A 13,703-nucleotide genomic window follows, 5' to 3' on the forward strand; every position below is an offset into this window, starting at 1 on the left:
CAAAACTAAAAGACAACCTTCAGAATGGGAGAAGATATTTGCAAATGATGTATCAGATAAAGGGCTAGTTTCCAAGATCTATAAAGAACTTCTTAAACTCAACACCAAAGAAACAAACAATCCAATCATGAAATGGGCAAAAGACATGAAGAGAAATCTCACAGAGGAAGACATCGACATGGCCAACATGCACATGAGAAAATGCTCTACATCACTTGCCATCAGGGAAATACAAAGCAAAACCACAATGAGATACCACCTCACCCCAGTGAGAATGGGGAAAATTAACAAGGCAGGAAACCACAAATGTTGGAGAGGATGCGGAGAAAAGGGAACCCTCTTACGCTGTTGGTGGGAATGTGAACTGGTGCAGCCACTCTGGAAAACTGTGTGGAGGTTCCTCAAAGAGTTAAAAATAGACCTGCCCTACGACCCAGCAATTGCACTGCTGGGGATTTACCCCAAAGATACAGATGCAATGAAACGCCGGAACACCTGCACCCCGATGTTTATAGCAGCAATGGCCACAATCGCCAAACTGTGGAAGGAGCCTCGGTGTCCATCGAAAGATGAATGGATAAAGAAGATGTGGTCTATGTATACAATGGAATATTACTCAGCCATTAGAAACGACAAATACCCACCATTTGCTTCGACGTGAATGGAACTGGAGGGTATTATGCTGAGTGAAGTAAGTCAATCGGAGAAGGACAAACATTATATGTTCTCATTCATTTGGGGAATATAAATAATAGTGAAAGGGAATATAAGGGAAGGGAGAAGAAATGTGTGGGAAATATCAGAAAGGGAGACAGAACATAAAGACTCCTAACTCTGGGAAACGGACTAGGGGTAGTGGAAGGGGAGGAGGGCAGGGGCTGGGGGTGAATGGGTGACGGGCACTGGGGGGGCACTTGACAGGATGAGCACTGGGTGTTATTCTGTATGTTGGCAAATTGAACACCAATAAAAAATTATTTTATTAAAAAAAATAATAAAAAAATTTAAAAAATGAAATACTCACAGTGGTTTAAAGACTTTATCTTTACCTCTAATTACCTATCCAAATATTTTTTCTGCTACTCTTTGTCTTTCCCATTCACTCTGTTCTGCTCATCCAGGATTCCCTGAGACTTTCTGAAAAAGCCAGGGCTTAATGCTACCTATGGAGTTTGCACTAGCTCTTACCTATGCCTCGCAACTTCCTCCCCTAGATACCTAAGTAGTTAACTCCCCTAGCTCCTTCAATATTTCGCTTGTTTTATGAGGGCTACCATGATCTCACTATATTACATTGTAGCCCACCACCCGACACGACACTCCTAACTCCTCCATACATGGTTTTTTCTTGTATCACTGATTAGCTAATATTCTACATAATTATCCTATTTAATAGGCTTGCTTACTGTCTGCCCCTCCTACCTTTCTCAAACACCATCCATCTCCCCAGCCTGACAATGTAAATGTCATAAGGAGGGAAAAAATTATTTTTTCACTGGTGTATATCTCCAAACATCTTAAACAGCACCTGGAATCTAGAAAGCTACAAAAATGAATTTGTCACTGATACTCATTCTCACCCAAACAGAGCTCCTTTTTTGCCTTAGAGCCCTGACATTTGCTGTTCCTTTTCCCTGGAATATTCTTTGCCCAGGAATATTCTTTCCCTCTCATCATTCAAATCTCTGCCTACACACCACTTCCTCATAGAGGCCACCCTTGCTCACTTCATCTAAAGTATACTCCTTCTCCCTGCTGCTTCAGCCCATTTTCCTGTTTCATTTTATTCATACTTTCAACACTTTCAAAAATGACTTATTTACTTGTTTGTTATTTTCTGTCTTCTCCTATGAGATTGAAAGCCCCATAAGAACAGAAACTTGGTTTATCTTACTCATCACTGCCCCCTCAACTCAGCAGTTGGGTTAGCCCACTAGAACTAAAACACACACACACACACACACACACACACACACACACACTCTTAATAAAAGTCCTCCCTCAAAGAGGAGGCAAAACAAATCTTGTCCACCTAATGTAGAAGACATATGATAACTGCAATGAAGGGAGGGCAAGCTTTAAGAAATTAAACAGGGAACATGAGTTTTGTGGTTAAACAGAATGTTTCCAAGTTCAATCATCCTTAAAAGCTATAGGAGAGTATGCCACTTGCCCAAGATAAACATGCTTAAGAACTACTTTAAGAGGAAAACCAAGAAAAATCAACTTCTGGCGCTCATTCTAGGTTAACTAATTTCCTCAATGAGAAAACATGCATAAAATGAACAAACAAGTTATTTGATGTTTCAAATGGTTAAGTGCAAGCTGAGATAGCTTTGAAGTAGCTGCTACCTAATCCTGAGGAGAAGATCTCTAGCCTAATAACCAAACTATCCCTCAGAAACAGACTTCTTCAACAAGGGGAAGAATCAGAAAACATGTCCTACACCTGCGTGTAGCTACTTGCAATTTCAAATTTCCAAAGAAGCTAAGGAAATAAAGAGATCCCAATTTTCTAAGAATGTTAAGAAATACAGCTATGTTAAGAATACAATACAAATAACAACTGACGTTTAGCTGGTATTTTTATTACTATTTTCTTGCTTATTAAAAACACGGTTATGAATGCTTTCATACATTTAGTACTTTTATTTCCAACAGCCACCCTATGCAGTAATTCCCTCTTCTATCTCTATTTTGGAGATGAGGAAACAGAGGTAGAGATAGTTTAAGAAAGTCATCTGAACTCACTTAGCTTAAACCCAGAGAGTATTGCTCCAGAGAGTATACTCCTAATTCTTAGCGTAAATGCTTTTTCAAGGGTAATGCCAATTTATGTGGTGCTTACCATGAGTCAAGAACGGTCTTAGCACTTTGTAGATACTAGCTGGTAAATGTATGTGAATCAACCAACTCCTTATTTTCTCAGTTCTACTGCTTTATAACATAAAAAATAAAAGGCTATCACCACTTTATTCCATATTCAATTTGTACTGAGACTCAAAGGTTCACCTGACAATCTTGTGGAAATTCTTTTCAGTTATTGGACTAGCATGGGTCAGGCTCCTGGTTATGATGTCACTGTGTCAAAGTGAAAACATTGTGTCAAAGTGAAAAGTCAACTATGTAACCTACAAGGCAGCTGGTTTTTGCCATTCTACTGAACACTAATATAATTTTATAGTATGGGCAAAGCTCACTGCATCAATTTATATAAATTTAAGCATTACTGCTGTAGGGGCCCTGGGCAGGCTGCCCCAAAATGTGCCATTTTGGCATAAAGATTATTTTCAGTTAAAATGATAAAAACCCATCAGACTTAGGAAAGGTGTTCTGTCCCTCCTATAACTACCTTAATTTACACTGGAACGGAGAGCCTACAGCAGGAAGAGAAGTATTAACAGAAGCCCTGTTTACCAATGGAGCTTATCTACGTAACAGGACAACCTTGTTTTTTCAAATATTTTCTTTCACCCAACTGCTAATAGTTTTCTCCAATATCCCTCTGCTTACCTCATATAAGCTTCATGTTGCCTCATTGTCTTTGGAAATTTCATGTCTGTGTGCATTCCTTGTATGTACATATATTAAATTTGATTTTCTCCTGTTAATTTGCCTCACATCATTTTGATTTTCAGTCAAGCTACAGGGACCACAGGGCACAGGAAGATCTTCCTCCCTGGGAAGCTGGCATTGTCAGCATGAGACTTTAATTTGAGGGACACTGCTCACCCTTGACACTGCTGCAGCTGTGAGATTCTTGGGACATCCAACAAGCAGCTGGCAGAAGATGACATTTCTTACCACGTAAGCCTTCGGGATGCTCTATCTGCAGAGTCCTAAGGAGTGAGAATGATGAGAGTCCTTTGCTCTCTTTCTAAATTTAGATTAGTAGGAGAAAATATTTATGGAACTAGCTCCTTGGACCTAGTGATTCTTTGGTTAAATTTAGTAGAGTACTCTTCAGTTACTGGTCCATTTCTTTTTTTTTTTTTTTTAACATTTTTTTATTTTTTACATTTTTATTTATTTATGATAGAGAGAGAGAGAGAGAGGCAGAGACACAGGCAGAGGGAGAGGCAGGCTCCATGCACCAGGAGCCCGATGTGGGATTCGATCCCGGGTCTCCAGGATCGCGCCCTGGGCCAAAGGCAGGTGCTAAACCTGCTGCGCCACCCAGGGATCCCACTGGTCCATCTCCTCCCAGATACAGTCTTTGTATTTTTTTGTCTGTGTCATTTGATGTGTACATGAGGTACAGGCTGCTGCTAAGGAACATCCTGGAAGCCAAAGCCACAAAATTAGTAGGCAAGGCTTGAGCACTTAAGAGCTGTCAGAGCTCTCATTACCTGAAAAAGACTCCTGGATAGGATAAGTTGGTCACAGAATGGGTTAGATCACAGTAGGTCACCCTTCAACCTTAAGAAAACCTCCATGCACTGAAGTACACTATAAAACAACACAGTCTCCAATCCTGTGCACATCCTTCATAGGTCTTAGTAAGACTCCAAGAGACCAAAGTCTTGGCCAAGACTGTTGATATGCATATTTTCCCTTTGTCTTATTCTATGTTTTAAGAGCTCTGCTTTGTGGCTTTGAGAATATTCTCTTTGGTCTCCACCATCGAGAGTGCACTTTGGTGACCAAACAGACTGGGACTCTTACTGACTCTCTCTCTCTCTCTCTCTCTCTCTCTCTCTCTCTCTCTTTTCAGCCATGACAGCTCTCAGGGATATTTGTCACAAGAGGTTCCAGCCCACAGAAACCTTTGTCGTCCCAACCTTTGTTGCTTGTTAGTGATGGAAAGTCCTATTCCATTATCTACCCAGTGTCCCAGATTAGCAGGCCTGTGACTGGAGGCATCTCACAATTTTGTGGAACACTGGAGACATCATTTTCACCACACCATTACCACCTGTGCAACAAAGGTCTTTGCTTTCTTAGACTAATTTCGGAAGTAAACTTTTGGATCATGAGGCTGTATCACCTATGCCCTCTCTGGGTCTTTGGTTAAGCCATTAAGGCTTATTGATTTGAGTCACTATTAGATCCTAATCATCAATGGCCAGACGATGGATCCTTTAAGTTAAGCTATATTTAAAAGAAAATATTCCCATAGAAAGCTCTCAGTTGTCTCAGTAATATAATGGCTGGCCTTAGGGACTTCCTTGACAAGATAAAATCACAGAAGTTAGGCTTAAGACTTAGAAATAAATGTCCACATCCAAGGTAAATTTCCCTTAAAATCTAGCCTCATCTGTCCTGTCTGTTTTAATTTACCTTTCCCTATTAAAATTTTACAAGGAGCATTCAGGCCTAATCTCTAGGTTCAAAGTGTACAGGCTGCTCATGTAAATGCCAGAATCCAGGAAATAAATTTAACAAAAGCACCTGAGAATGGCAATAGACTTGCTTTGCCTCTACTTTGTAGCATTGATAATCAGGCTCTGTCAGTTTCAGGCATCCATGTGCAATGCCCTTTGCAGGTGTATCCCAGATCACCCACTGCAAAAGAATTTGATCTCCTGGACAGCAGTAAAATCTTTTAAAGAATAAGCCCTTTTACCTTCACTTTTAAAAGAGCCTACAAAATTCAGGGAGAAATTTAAAAGGTTAATGACTGACTTACTACCTTTCCACCAGAGGAAAAGGGGATCAAAATTTCTAAGTCCCTCCCATAAATGATCTGTGAAAGATCAAGGACTAATAGAAGCCAAGAGTGAATTAGAAAGCTTTTACTGAAATGCTTTATACAGAAAATCTTCTGATTACAATTTTAGTTAAAAATCTCCTTACTATAAAGAAATTTATTTAAAAAGGCAGAGCACTTTTCTTGAATCTGCTGGGTTTTTATTACTTTTAACTGTAAATAATCTTTATGGCAAAGTGGCCCATCTTGGAGCAGACTGACATGGGCCCCTACACTGTTCTTTAAAAAATGGGAGCCTAATTTTATTTGTAAATATAGACTAAAATTTAGCATCTACGTTGCATGCTGCTTTGAAGACATCACATAGAGTTACAGAATTTCAAGCAACATTTCTCATGGTCTAGAGCAATGCTATTTTCTAATTATGAAGATCTCTATCTTCATCATATGAACCTGAAGGTGCCTTTTTTTTTTAAAGATTTTATTTTTATTTATTCATGAGAGACACAGAGAGAGAGGCAGAGACATAGGCAGAGAGAGAAGCAGGCTCCCTAAGGGAAGCCTGATGCCAGGACTCAATCCCAGGACCCTGGGATCACGATGTGGCCAAAGGCAGGCACTCAACCACTGAAACACCCAGGTGCCCCTGAAGGTGCTTTTAAAGTACAGCAGTAACTGTGAGCTAGTGGGGATCTGAAGTTGTGTGTGTGTGTGTGTGTATGTATATATGTGTGTGTGTGTGTATAGATACACATTATATATATTAATATATTATATAATATTTATATAAGTATTATATATATAATATCTTCACCTAAAAATGATAACTTAGAGTCAAGTGACACATTTCTCAATAGAGCCCTCTATAGACTAAAAGTTGTCATTAAACTTGCCACGAAGTAAGTTTCTATGTTAGGCATTTAAACAATCAAATGCAAAGTGTACACCTCTTAGAGCAAAATAAAACCACTGTATACTACCCTGGAAAAATAAAACCACTGCATACTACCCTGGAATTTTTACAATGCTAGTACTCTTTAAACTTTAAGGCCACTGTAAGGCAGACAAAACATTTCTAAAATTATATACTAATCTAATAGTTCAAAGCTTGATGCAATATGATATCTGCCCAGTTTACTTTTTTTTTATTTTTGTTTATTTGAGAGAAAGAGAGAGAGCATGCACGAGGTGGAGGACAGAGGGAGAGCAAGAAAGAGAGAGAGAGAGAAAGAAGCAAACTCCCCACTGAGCAGGAAGCCTGATGTGGGGCTCAACCCCAGGACCCCGGGACCACGAGCCAAGCTGAAGGCAGACGCCCAACCAAACGAGCCACCCAGTCGCCTGCCCCTGCCCAGTTTACTCTAAATTGCAAAAACAAATCTCTCAAATTAGAGAAGAATCAGTAAAATATACGAAACTCAATGCAATTGAAGAAAATCTACATTACTTTAGTATTCGAGACTGCAGTAAAAAAATTCATACCCTCAACGAAGAGACACCACCAAAATAATTTTTAAAATCACTGAAGGAAGGGGATGTAATGATTAACTGGCACCCAAAGGTAATTGGCTAACTACTAAAAGGTATTAAATATATATTTCACAGAAAATTACATTCGTCCTTGACCTTTGCTCTTCTTGGATCCACTTATTATTAATATATCATAATATATAAATGCCACATATTGGAACTGTCTCAAGGCATATAGTTATATGGAAGGAGAGATATTAACATTCACTGACTCATTGAATTCCATCATCATCTGATAATTATTAAGTCCATTTATCAAGCCTCATAAGATTTAGACAAATGGGCTAATTTTACACTACTGTCATAGCCGAAGAAACAGTGTATTTTTAAAGCCAAAGTTGCAGAATTGCTATTAGTCCTACTATTTCTATGAATTACCTTCAGGGATAAAACCTCTCCACCAATCAGCTGTGTGGGAGCCACAAAATATTTCCAACTTGAGATACACTGTATATGCCCTGATGAAAAAAAAAAGATCCTAGGCCTTATGAAATAAATGAGACAGAGAAAAACAAATGCTGTAGGATATCCCTTATAAATGTGGAATTAAAAAAAAAAAAAGCTAAATTCACAGAACCAAAAGCTAAAATGGTGGTTACCAGTTGCTGGGATTGGAAATCGATAATATGTTAGTCAAAGAGCACAAGCTTGCAGTTAGCAGATGATTAAACTCTTGGGATCTAATACACAGCATTGTGATTATAGTTAACAATACTGTTTTATATACTTGTAAGTTGCTAAGACAGTAAATCTTAAATTTTTTCTAAATGGAGGTGTTAGTTAACACTACAGTGGTAATTATATTGCAATATATGTGTACCAAATCAACACACTGTACATTTTAAATATATGTTAAGTATATCTCATTAAAGCTGGAAAGAAAATGAAAAATTTTAAAAAGTAGATTATATTTCTCTATGAGTTTGGCCACCTTATTTATTTCAAATGTGTTTGTATACTGTGGATATGGTATTATAAACAACATAATGGACACATCTACAGATAAAGTTGATATTAAAAGGTAAAAAAGAAAGAAAGGAGAAAAAGAAGGGAAGGAGGAAGGGAAGAAAAAGAAATGAAAGAAAGAAAGCTGGCCCTAGGAGGTAGCTTCAGAAAAATCAATGTCAATGGAATAATATGAGAGTGAACACAGAATCAGTTTGAAGAATAAAAATGCAACAGGCAGCCATGACATGGAATTTGAAAACAGGAACATAGCTATTAATGAGTAGAGACAGAGGAGGACAAGGATACTCAAGACAGAAAATAAGAAAGGCACAAGACTAGAAATTTTGAGATCCATTTGAGGAAAGGTCATCTTGTTTGATCAGAGTGATACATATAAAGTAGAACTTGTATAGAAAATAAACCTAGTCTTGTTTCATGAAGGCTCCAAATCAGACTAAGAAACGTATGACAAATATGAAGATAGCAGTGATCCAGTGAAGACTGCTGAGGTGGGAAATAGTCACATCCTTAAAAATTTGACTGAGGGATCCCTGGGTGGCGCAGCGGTTTGGCGCCTGCCTTTGGCCTAGGGCGCGATCCTGGAGACCCGGGATCGAATCCCACATCGGGCTCCCGGTGCATGGAGCCTGCTTCTCCCTCTGCCTATGTCTCTGCCTCTCTCTCTCTCTCTCTGTGACTATCATAAATAAATAAAAAATTTAAAAAAAAAATTTGACTGAGAAAGACTTTGCTGGCACCTGTACGGGTACAGGGTACGTTAAAGAGTGGATGCCAGGAAAAATGTCTTAGATGTTACAAAAGGTGGTCATAAAAATATTTAACAAATACAAGCAGTCATTTCCATTCATGACACATAAAAATTAACAGACTAGAGTCTCTTCTGATTTCTGGATTATTTAACAATGGCCTGTTAACACTGATACAAGATTTTTTTTTTTTTTGCTGATTTTTTATTTTCACTGGTTTTTATTTTTTAAAACCCAGATATGAAAAACATAGTTAAAATCATAAGTGGTATAAAAATCCAATAGCATGCTGGAATGCCCAAAGAACTAGACATTTTCTGTCATAGTCTGAAATGGTAATTAAAGACAAAAGTGTGAGCTCTAAAGGCAAAAGAAATCAGATATTTACTGAGTACCTACTAAGTACCCAGGTTACAAGTAACCTCCTACGGAAGTATTGAGTATCACCATTTGATTTACTGATAACGTGATACATAACTAATATATATCTGGTAGGGACTGAATGGAGGTTTCTGAATGAAAACAATCTCATTTTCTATATACACTTAAACCTGAACAAAATACAAACTGCAAGTCATGACTATAAAGGAGTTATAAAATATTGTGAGTCAGGATCACCACATATTTTAAAATGGGATAAAACACACAATGTCAGTGAGCATTGATACCCTATACTAAGGGTAACCATTATTTTATGAAATATTAGTCATATATAAGTATTTATTTATTCATTTATTTATTTTTATGTGTGTATTTAAAGGGATAGTATTTAGGGGTGCCTGGCTGACTCAATGGAACATGAGACTCTTCATCTCAGGGTTGTGAGTTCATGCTCACATTGGATGTAGAGATTACTTAAAAATAAAATATTTTAAAAATTAAAAATAAAAATAAATAAAAATAAAAATAAATTTGGCATTATTGTAAAGTAAATTTGAAAACTACTGTACTCACTACAAGATCCTCAAACAAGACAGACAGACATTACTAAGCTTACTTTTGGGAATAAATTTTTAGTATATCTAAAATTCTAGTAGCAATTTTTAGTGTAATCTAAAATTCTAGTAGCAATTATTCTAAGTTTTGCATATGATGCCTGAATTAATACAATGGTCTATTATATTATTCCTCAAAATCACAATAAAGAATATTGGTAATATTAGCACATGGTTAAGTCTTTGCTTTCTAGAATACCAACAAATGTAAACAAAAATTACCATTTATAAAACAGACATCACAGATAAAATAACGTAGCAAGTTTACCTATTTGTCAGATGACTTCTATATTTAGATAATATAAATACTTTCCTAATTATTAAATCTCAAATAAAAGTGCTAAAGAAAAACAACCAATGCCAACACACCCTTTTTTAAAAAATAAGAAATATTCTAGTATAGTGATTAAAGCACCAGTTTGTGTCTCAGTCTATTGTAACAGGCTGTAGGTCTTTAGTCCAATTATTTAAGGTCTTTAATCCACAAGTATCCTTGTATCGATAGTGGAAATGATAATACTACTGACCATATAGACTTGTAAGAAGGATAATGATAAACTGCATGTAAAGTGTGGAGTGAGAATAACAAGATCTTAGAAAATGTTCAACAAATATTACTGAAACTGCATTTCACATTGAATGGTTAGTATGATTAATTTATGAAAAAAGCCAATTGCTGCTTTCAGTAAATCTCAAAACAACTAAACTGAACATGAGGCAAACAAGTCACAAAAGCTCAAGTTCTAAGGATATTTTATCATTATTCCTGATTTTTCCCCAATTTGTCTGTTCTTTCCTCTCAGTCTTCCCACTCTCCATTAACTTACATAAATTAAAAGCTCTATCTCCCCTTGCCACACTATTGTGTTTTATAGTATGATTTCCATGCCTCTAAGGGGCAAAGCCTCCAGTCTCTGTTCTGAAGGATTAATGGAGAAACAGGGAGTGAAGAGAGATGTAATGTGACAAGGCCAGAGTTGCTAGGCCAGCAACATGACCAACTGTACCTTAAAATTCCTTAAATGGGTTCAGATCACCATCATGTGATAAATGTGTGGACTACTTTATAAAGAATTGCTTAACAGTGATTTATTTCCGAGGGAAAACAAAATGACACCAGAACTAATTTGATGAAGTGACAAGAGAACACATATTTTAGTTGTGGGTCAGAGACTCTCTTCACCCTTCTGCTACCGTTATGTTCCAATGAGCACAGGAAATATGAGTTTGAAAACTACTCTATTTGAGGAAACAATTATGAAAAATAAACCCAAAGCATCATAGATAACCTCCATGTGCACATCTGCTCTCATGAGACCTCCCAAAATGGTTTTACTAAGCAGTGCTTTCCTGGGGAAGGAGAGAGGATGTAGATCATGGTGCAAAGCCTTATGGTTGTATCTTATCTTCCTTGCATATGTATTCCTGTTTATATGACTAAAATAAATCTAGGATGAACAGGGTGACTTCAGAGTTGAGAAACCTGTCCCAAGAAAGGCCGGGCAGATTTTTCTCTCTTAACAAGAGGATACCAGTGGCATCTGGCTGGCTCAGTCAGTAAAGCATGCAACTCTTGATCTCTGGGTTGTTACTTCAGCCCACTCCGGCTATAGAGCTCACTTAAAAAATAAATTAATTAAAAACATTAAAGTACAAAAACAAACAAATGAACAAGGGATACCATATCTCCCAGGCACTCCCTGCCTTCTTTATCTTTAGGTCCCCAATTCCACGTTTAAGAATGAGCATTAACACCAGGAAATGGGACAAGAAGAATAAAATACAACTCAGATCCTTAACAATCCTTGTTCCTTGTTGTAGGAAGAAGAGAATCAACTATTATAGGTAATCAAGTGCCACACATACCTCCACAACCCCCCCTTACCCCTTTCTATCCTGAACCCCTTGAATTGTTTGCACAGCCAAGGCTGATAAACTTTCTACAATGGGAACCATTCTTCAGAAAAGGGCCTGTCTTTCTCTTCTAAAATCTCTATGAAAACCCATAAGGTAGGCACAGATAAAGTGAGAAGTCATCAGAATTATTACACAAGCTGTTTATATGAAAGTTTTCAGGTATAAGGAACTCGTGACTTCTCATCTAGAAACAGAAGAACAGTTTCAGGCTGGAGGCTAAGACCTGCTGTGTCCTAAAGAATCTCAGGGCCTTGTATGAGGGCTATGGTTAAAAAGAATAAAAAGATTGCACTTTGTTCACAACTAATTTTAGTTAATCCCAATCACTACTGTAACTCAAAAAAGGGGGCTCAGAAACCCTACTTCCCACTTATACCATTCACTACAGCAGCTCAAGTATTATACCTCAAAAGGCATAAAAGCAACCAAAATATTATGGTATAAGTCAGCTTTCATTACCCATTGAAATTAGTCATGGCTGCCTTTAATTAGCACCTTTACCTTTAGTGGTTCATCACAATGCAACAGCTCAGACATGGAAGTACACAGCGCATCCTTTTGGTTTCTGATTCTGTGCTTAGTTACAACAGAACCTTGGGTGATCATTCAACCATAAACTCATTTTCCCCTCCTATAAATCAAAGATAATAATAGCTCATAGGTTTGTGAATCAGTTAAGTGAATGTAACTAAATGATTAGGAGCAATGCTTACCTGGTACATAGCATGCACTTAATACTTAATAAATACTTAATAAAATTGGTCAAGTGGTATAATAGAGGAGTGAAAATTTAGACTGATATCTGAGTTCAAAATTACAGTCTAGAAAGGACATCACCAAGATGGCACATAGGTCATCCCTGACTTCACTCTCCCTTACAAGAACAAGTAACAATTCTAAAAGAACAAGACACCACTGAGAATTCTGGTACCTGAGGATGAGACTGAAACATCCCTCTCCATCCTGCACCATAGAGAATGACTACGTTAGAAGGGTCAGAGAAGCAGCTACACACTTATAGCACAGCGCCATGCTGAGAGGTCCCTCTTGGGCCTCCACTTCCTCTGGTAGGAAGAGAGCACCAGGGGGGAAAAACATCCCTGCCTCTCCCCAGAACTGTGGGCCACTTTGTGAAAGCCACTACTCTCATCTTGTCCCTGGGGATACTCTCATCTTGTCCCTGGAGATACAGAGGAATCTGCAGGGCTCAATCACTGGGTATATGTGATGGAGAAGATGGGGTAGAGCCTAAAAAAAACAGCATATGGATCTTGTCAGACTGAATTTATATCTGCAGGCAAAGTAGTAATTCTAAACCAGTATTTTTGCTCATCTACAGAACCAAGTCAGGAATGTACTCTGACAAGGAAACTTGGCAGGATACAGATATGAGTGATCTGGATCTTCAAACAAGGAGTTTTGCTGGCCCTAGAGCTCAGTTTGCCCAAGTCCAGGTAAGTAGCTGAATCCCAGCCCCACCTGCTGTGGAGAGTGTTTTTGGGCCCTATATGACCAGAAGGTCTGGTGATAAGGCCTAGAAGTTACGCAGCACAACAGTGCTCAGGCCAAGAAGTAGAACAAAACCAGGGGCTCTGTTCAGTCAACGAACTGGGAGTACATGTGAGCTTGAGTTAAGACAACAAACAAAGAGTTCTACATGCTTTAGAGTTGCTTTTTCTCCTACTGAACTCAGGCAGAGACTATATATCATAACCGTTCTCATGGCTGAATACCACATTCAGCCTATTTGATCAGGAAATCCAACCATGGCACATGGAAAGTCACAGAGCCCTTCAGTAGCTCTACCTTCGGTGTCACTAAACAGTGCAGGGAGTGGCTTCTCCCATCTGCAGAGCAAAACTAGTAGCCTCACCTAACCAAGACAGCAGGGTACAA

The 13,703-nt window shown here is 38.1% G+C and overlaps 1 protein-coding gene across 8 annotated transcripts in view; it reads right to left on the reverse strand.

Annotated features, from left to right (window-relative positions):
• CNTN4 (contactin 4) overlaps nucleotides 1–13,703 on the reverse strand; it is a 927,650-nt gene that overhangs the window by 872,054 nt on the left and 41,893 nt on the right. Inside the window, exon 2 of one of the 8 annotated variants that reach the window (XM_077858020.1) lies at nucleotides 12,309–12,438. The exons of the other annotated variants lie outside the window; for them this stretch is intronic. The gene's annotated coding sequence lies outside the window, so the exon portion shown is untranslated. The remainder of the gene's footprint in view (nucleotides 1–12,308; nucleotides 12,439–13,703) is intronic. 8 annotated transcript variants of the gene reach the window in all.

The sequence above is a fragment of the Canis aureus genome, chromosome 19 (genome assembly GCF_053574225.1).
Source record: "Canis aureus isolate CA01 chromosome 19, VMU_Caureus_v.1.0, whole genome shotgun sequence".
Taxonomy (NCBI): domain Eukaryota; kingdom Metazoa; phylum Chordata; class Mammalia; order Carnivora; family Canidae; genus Canis; species Canis aureus.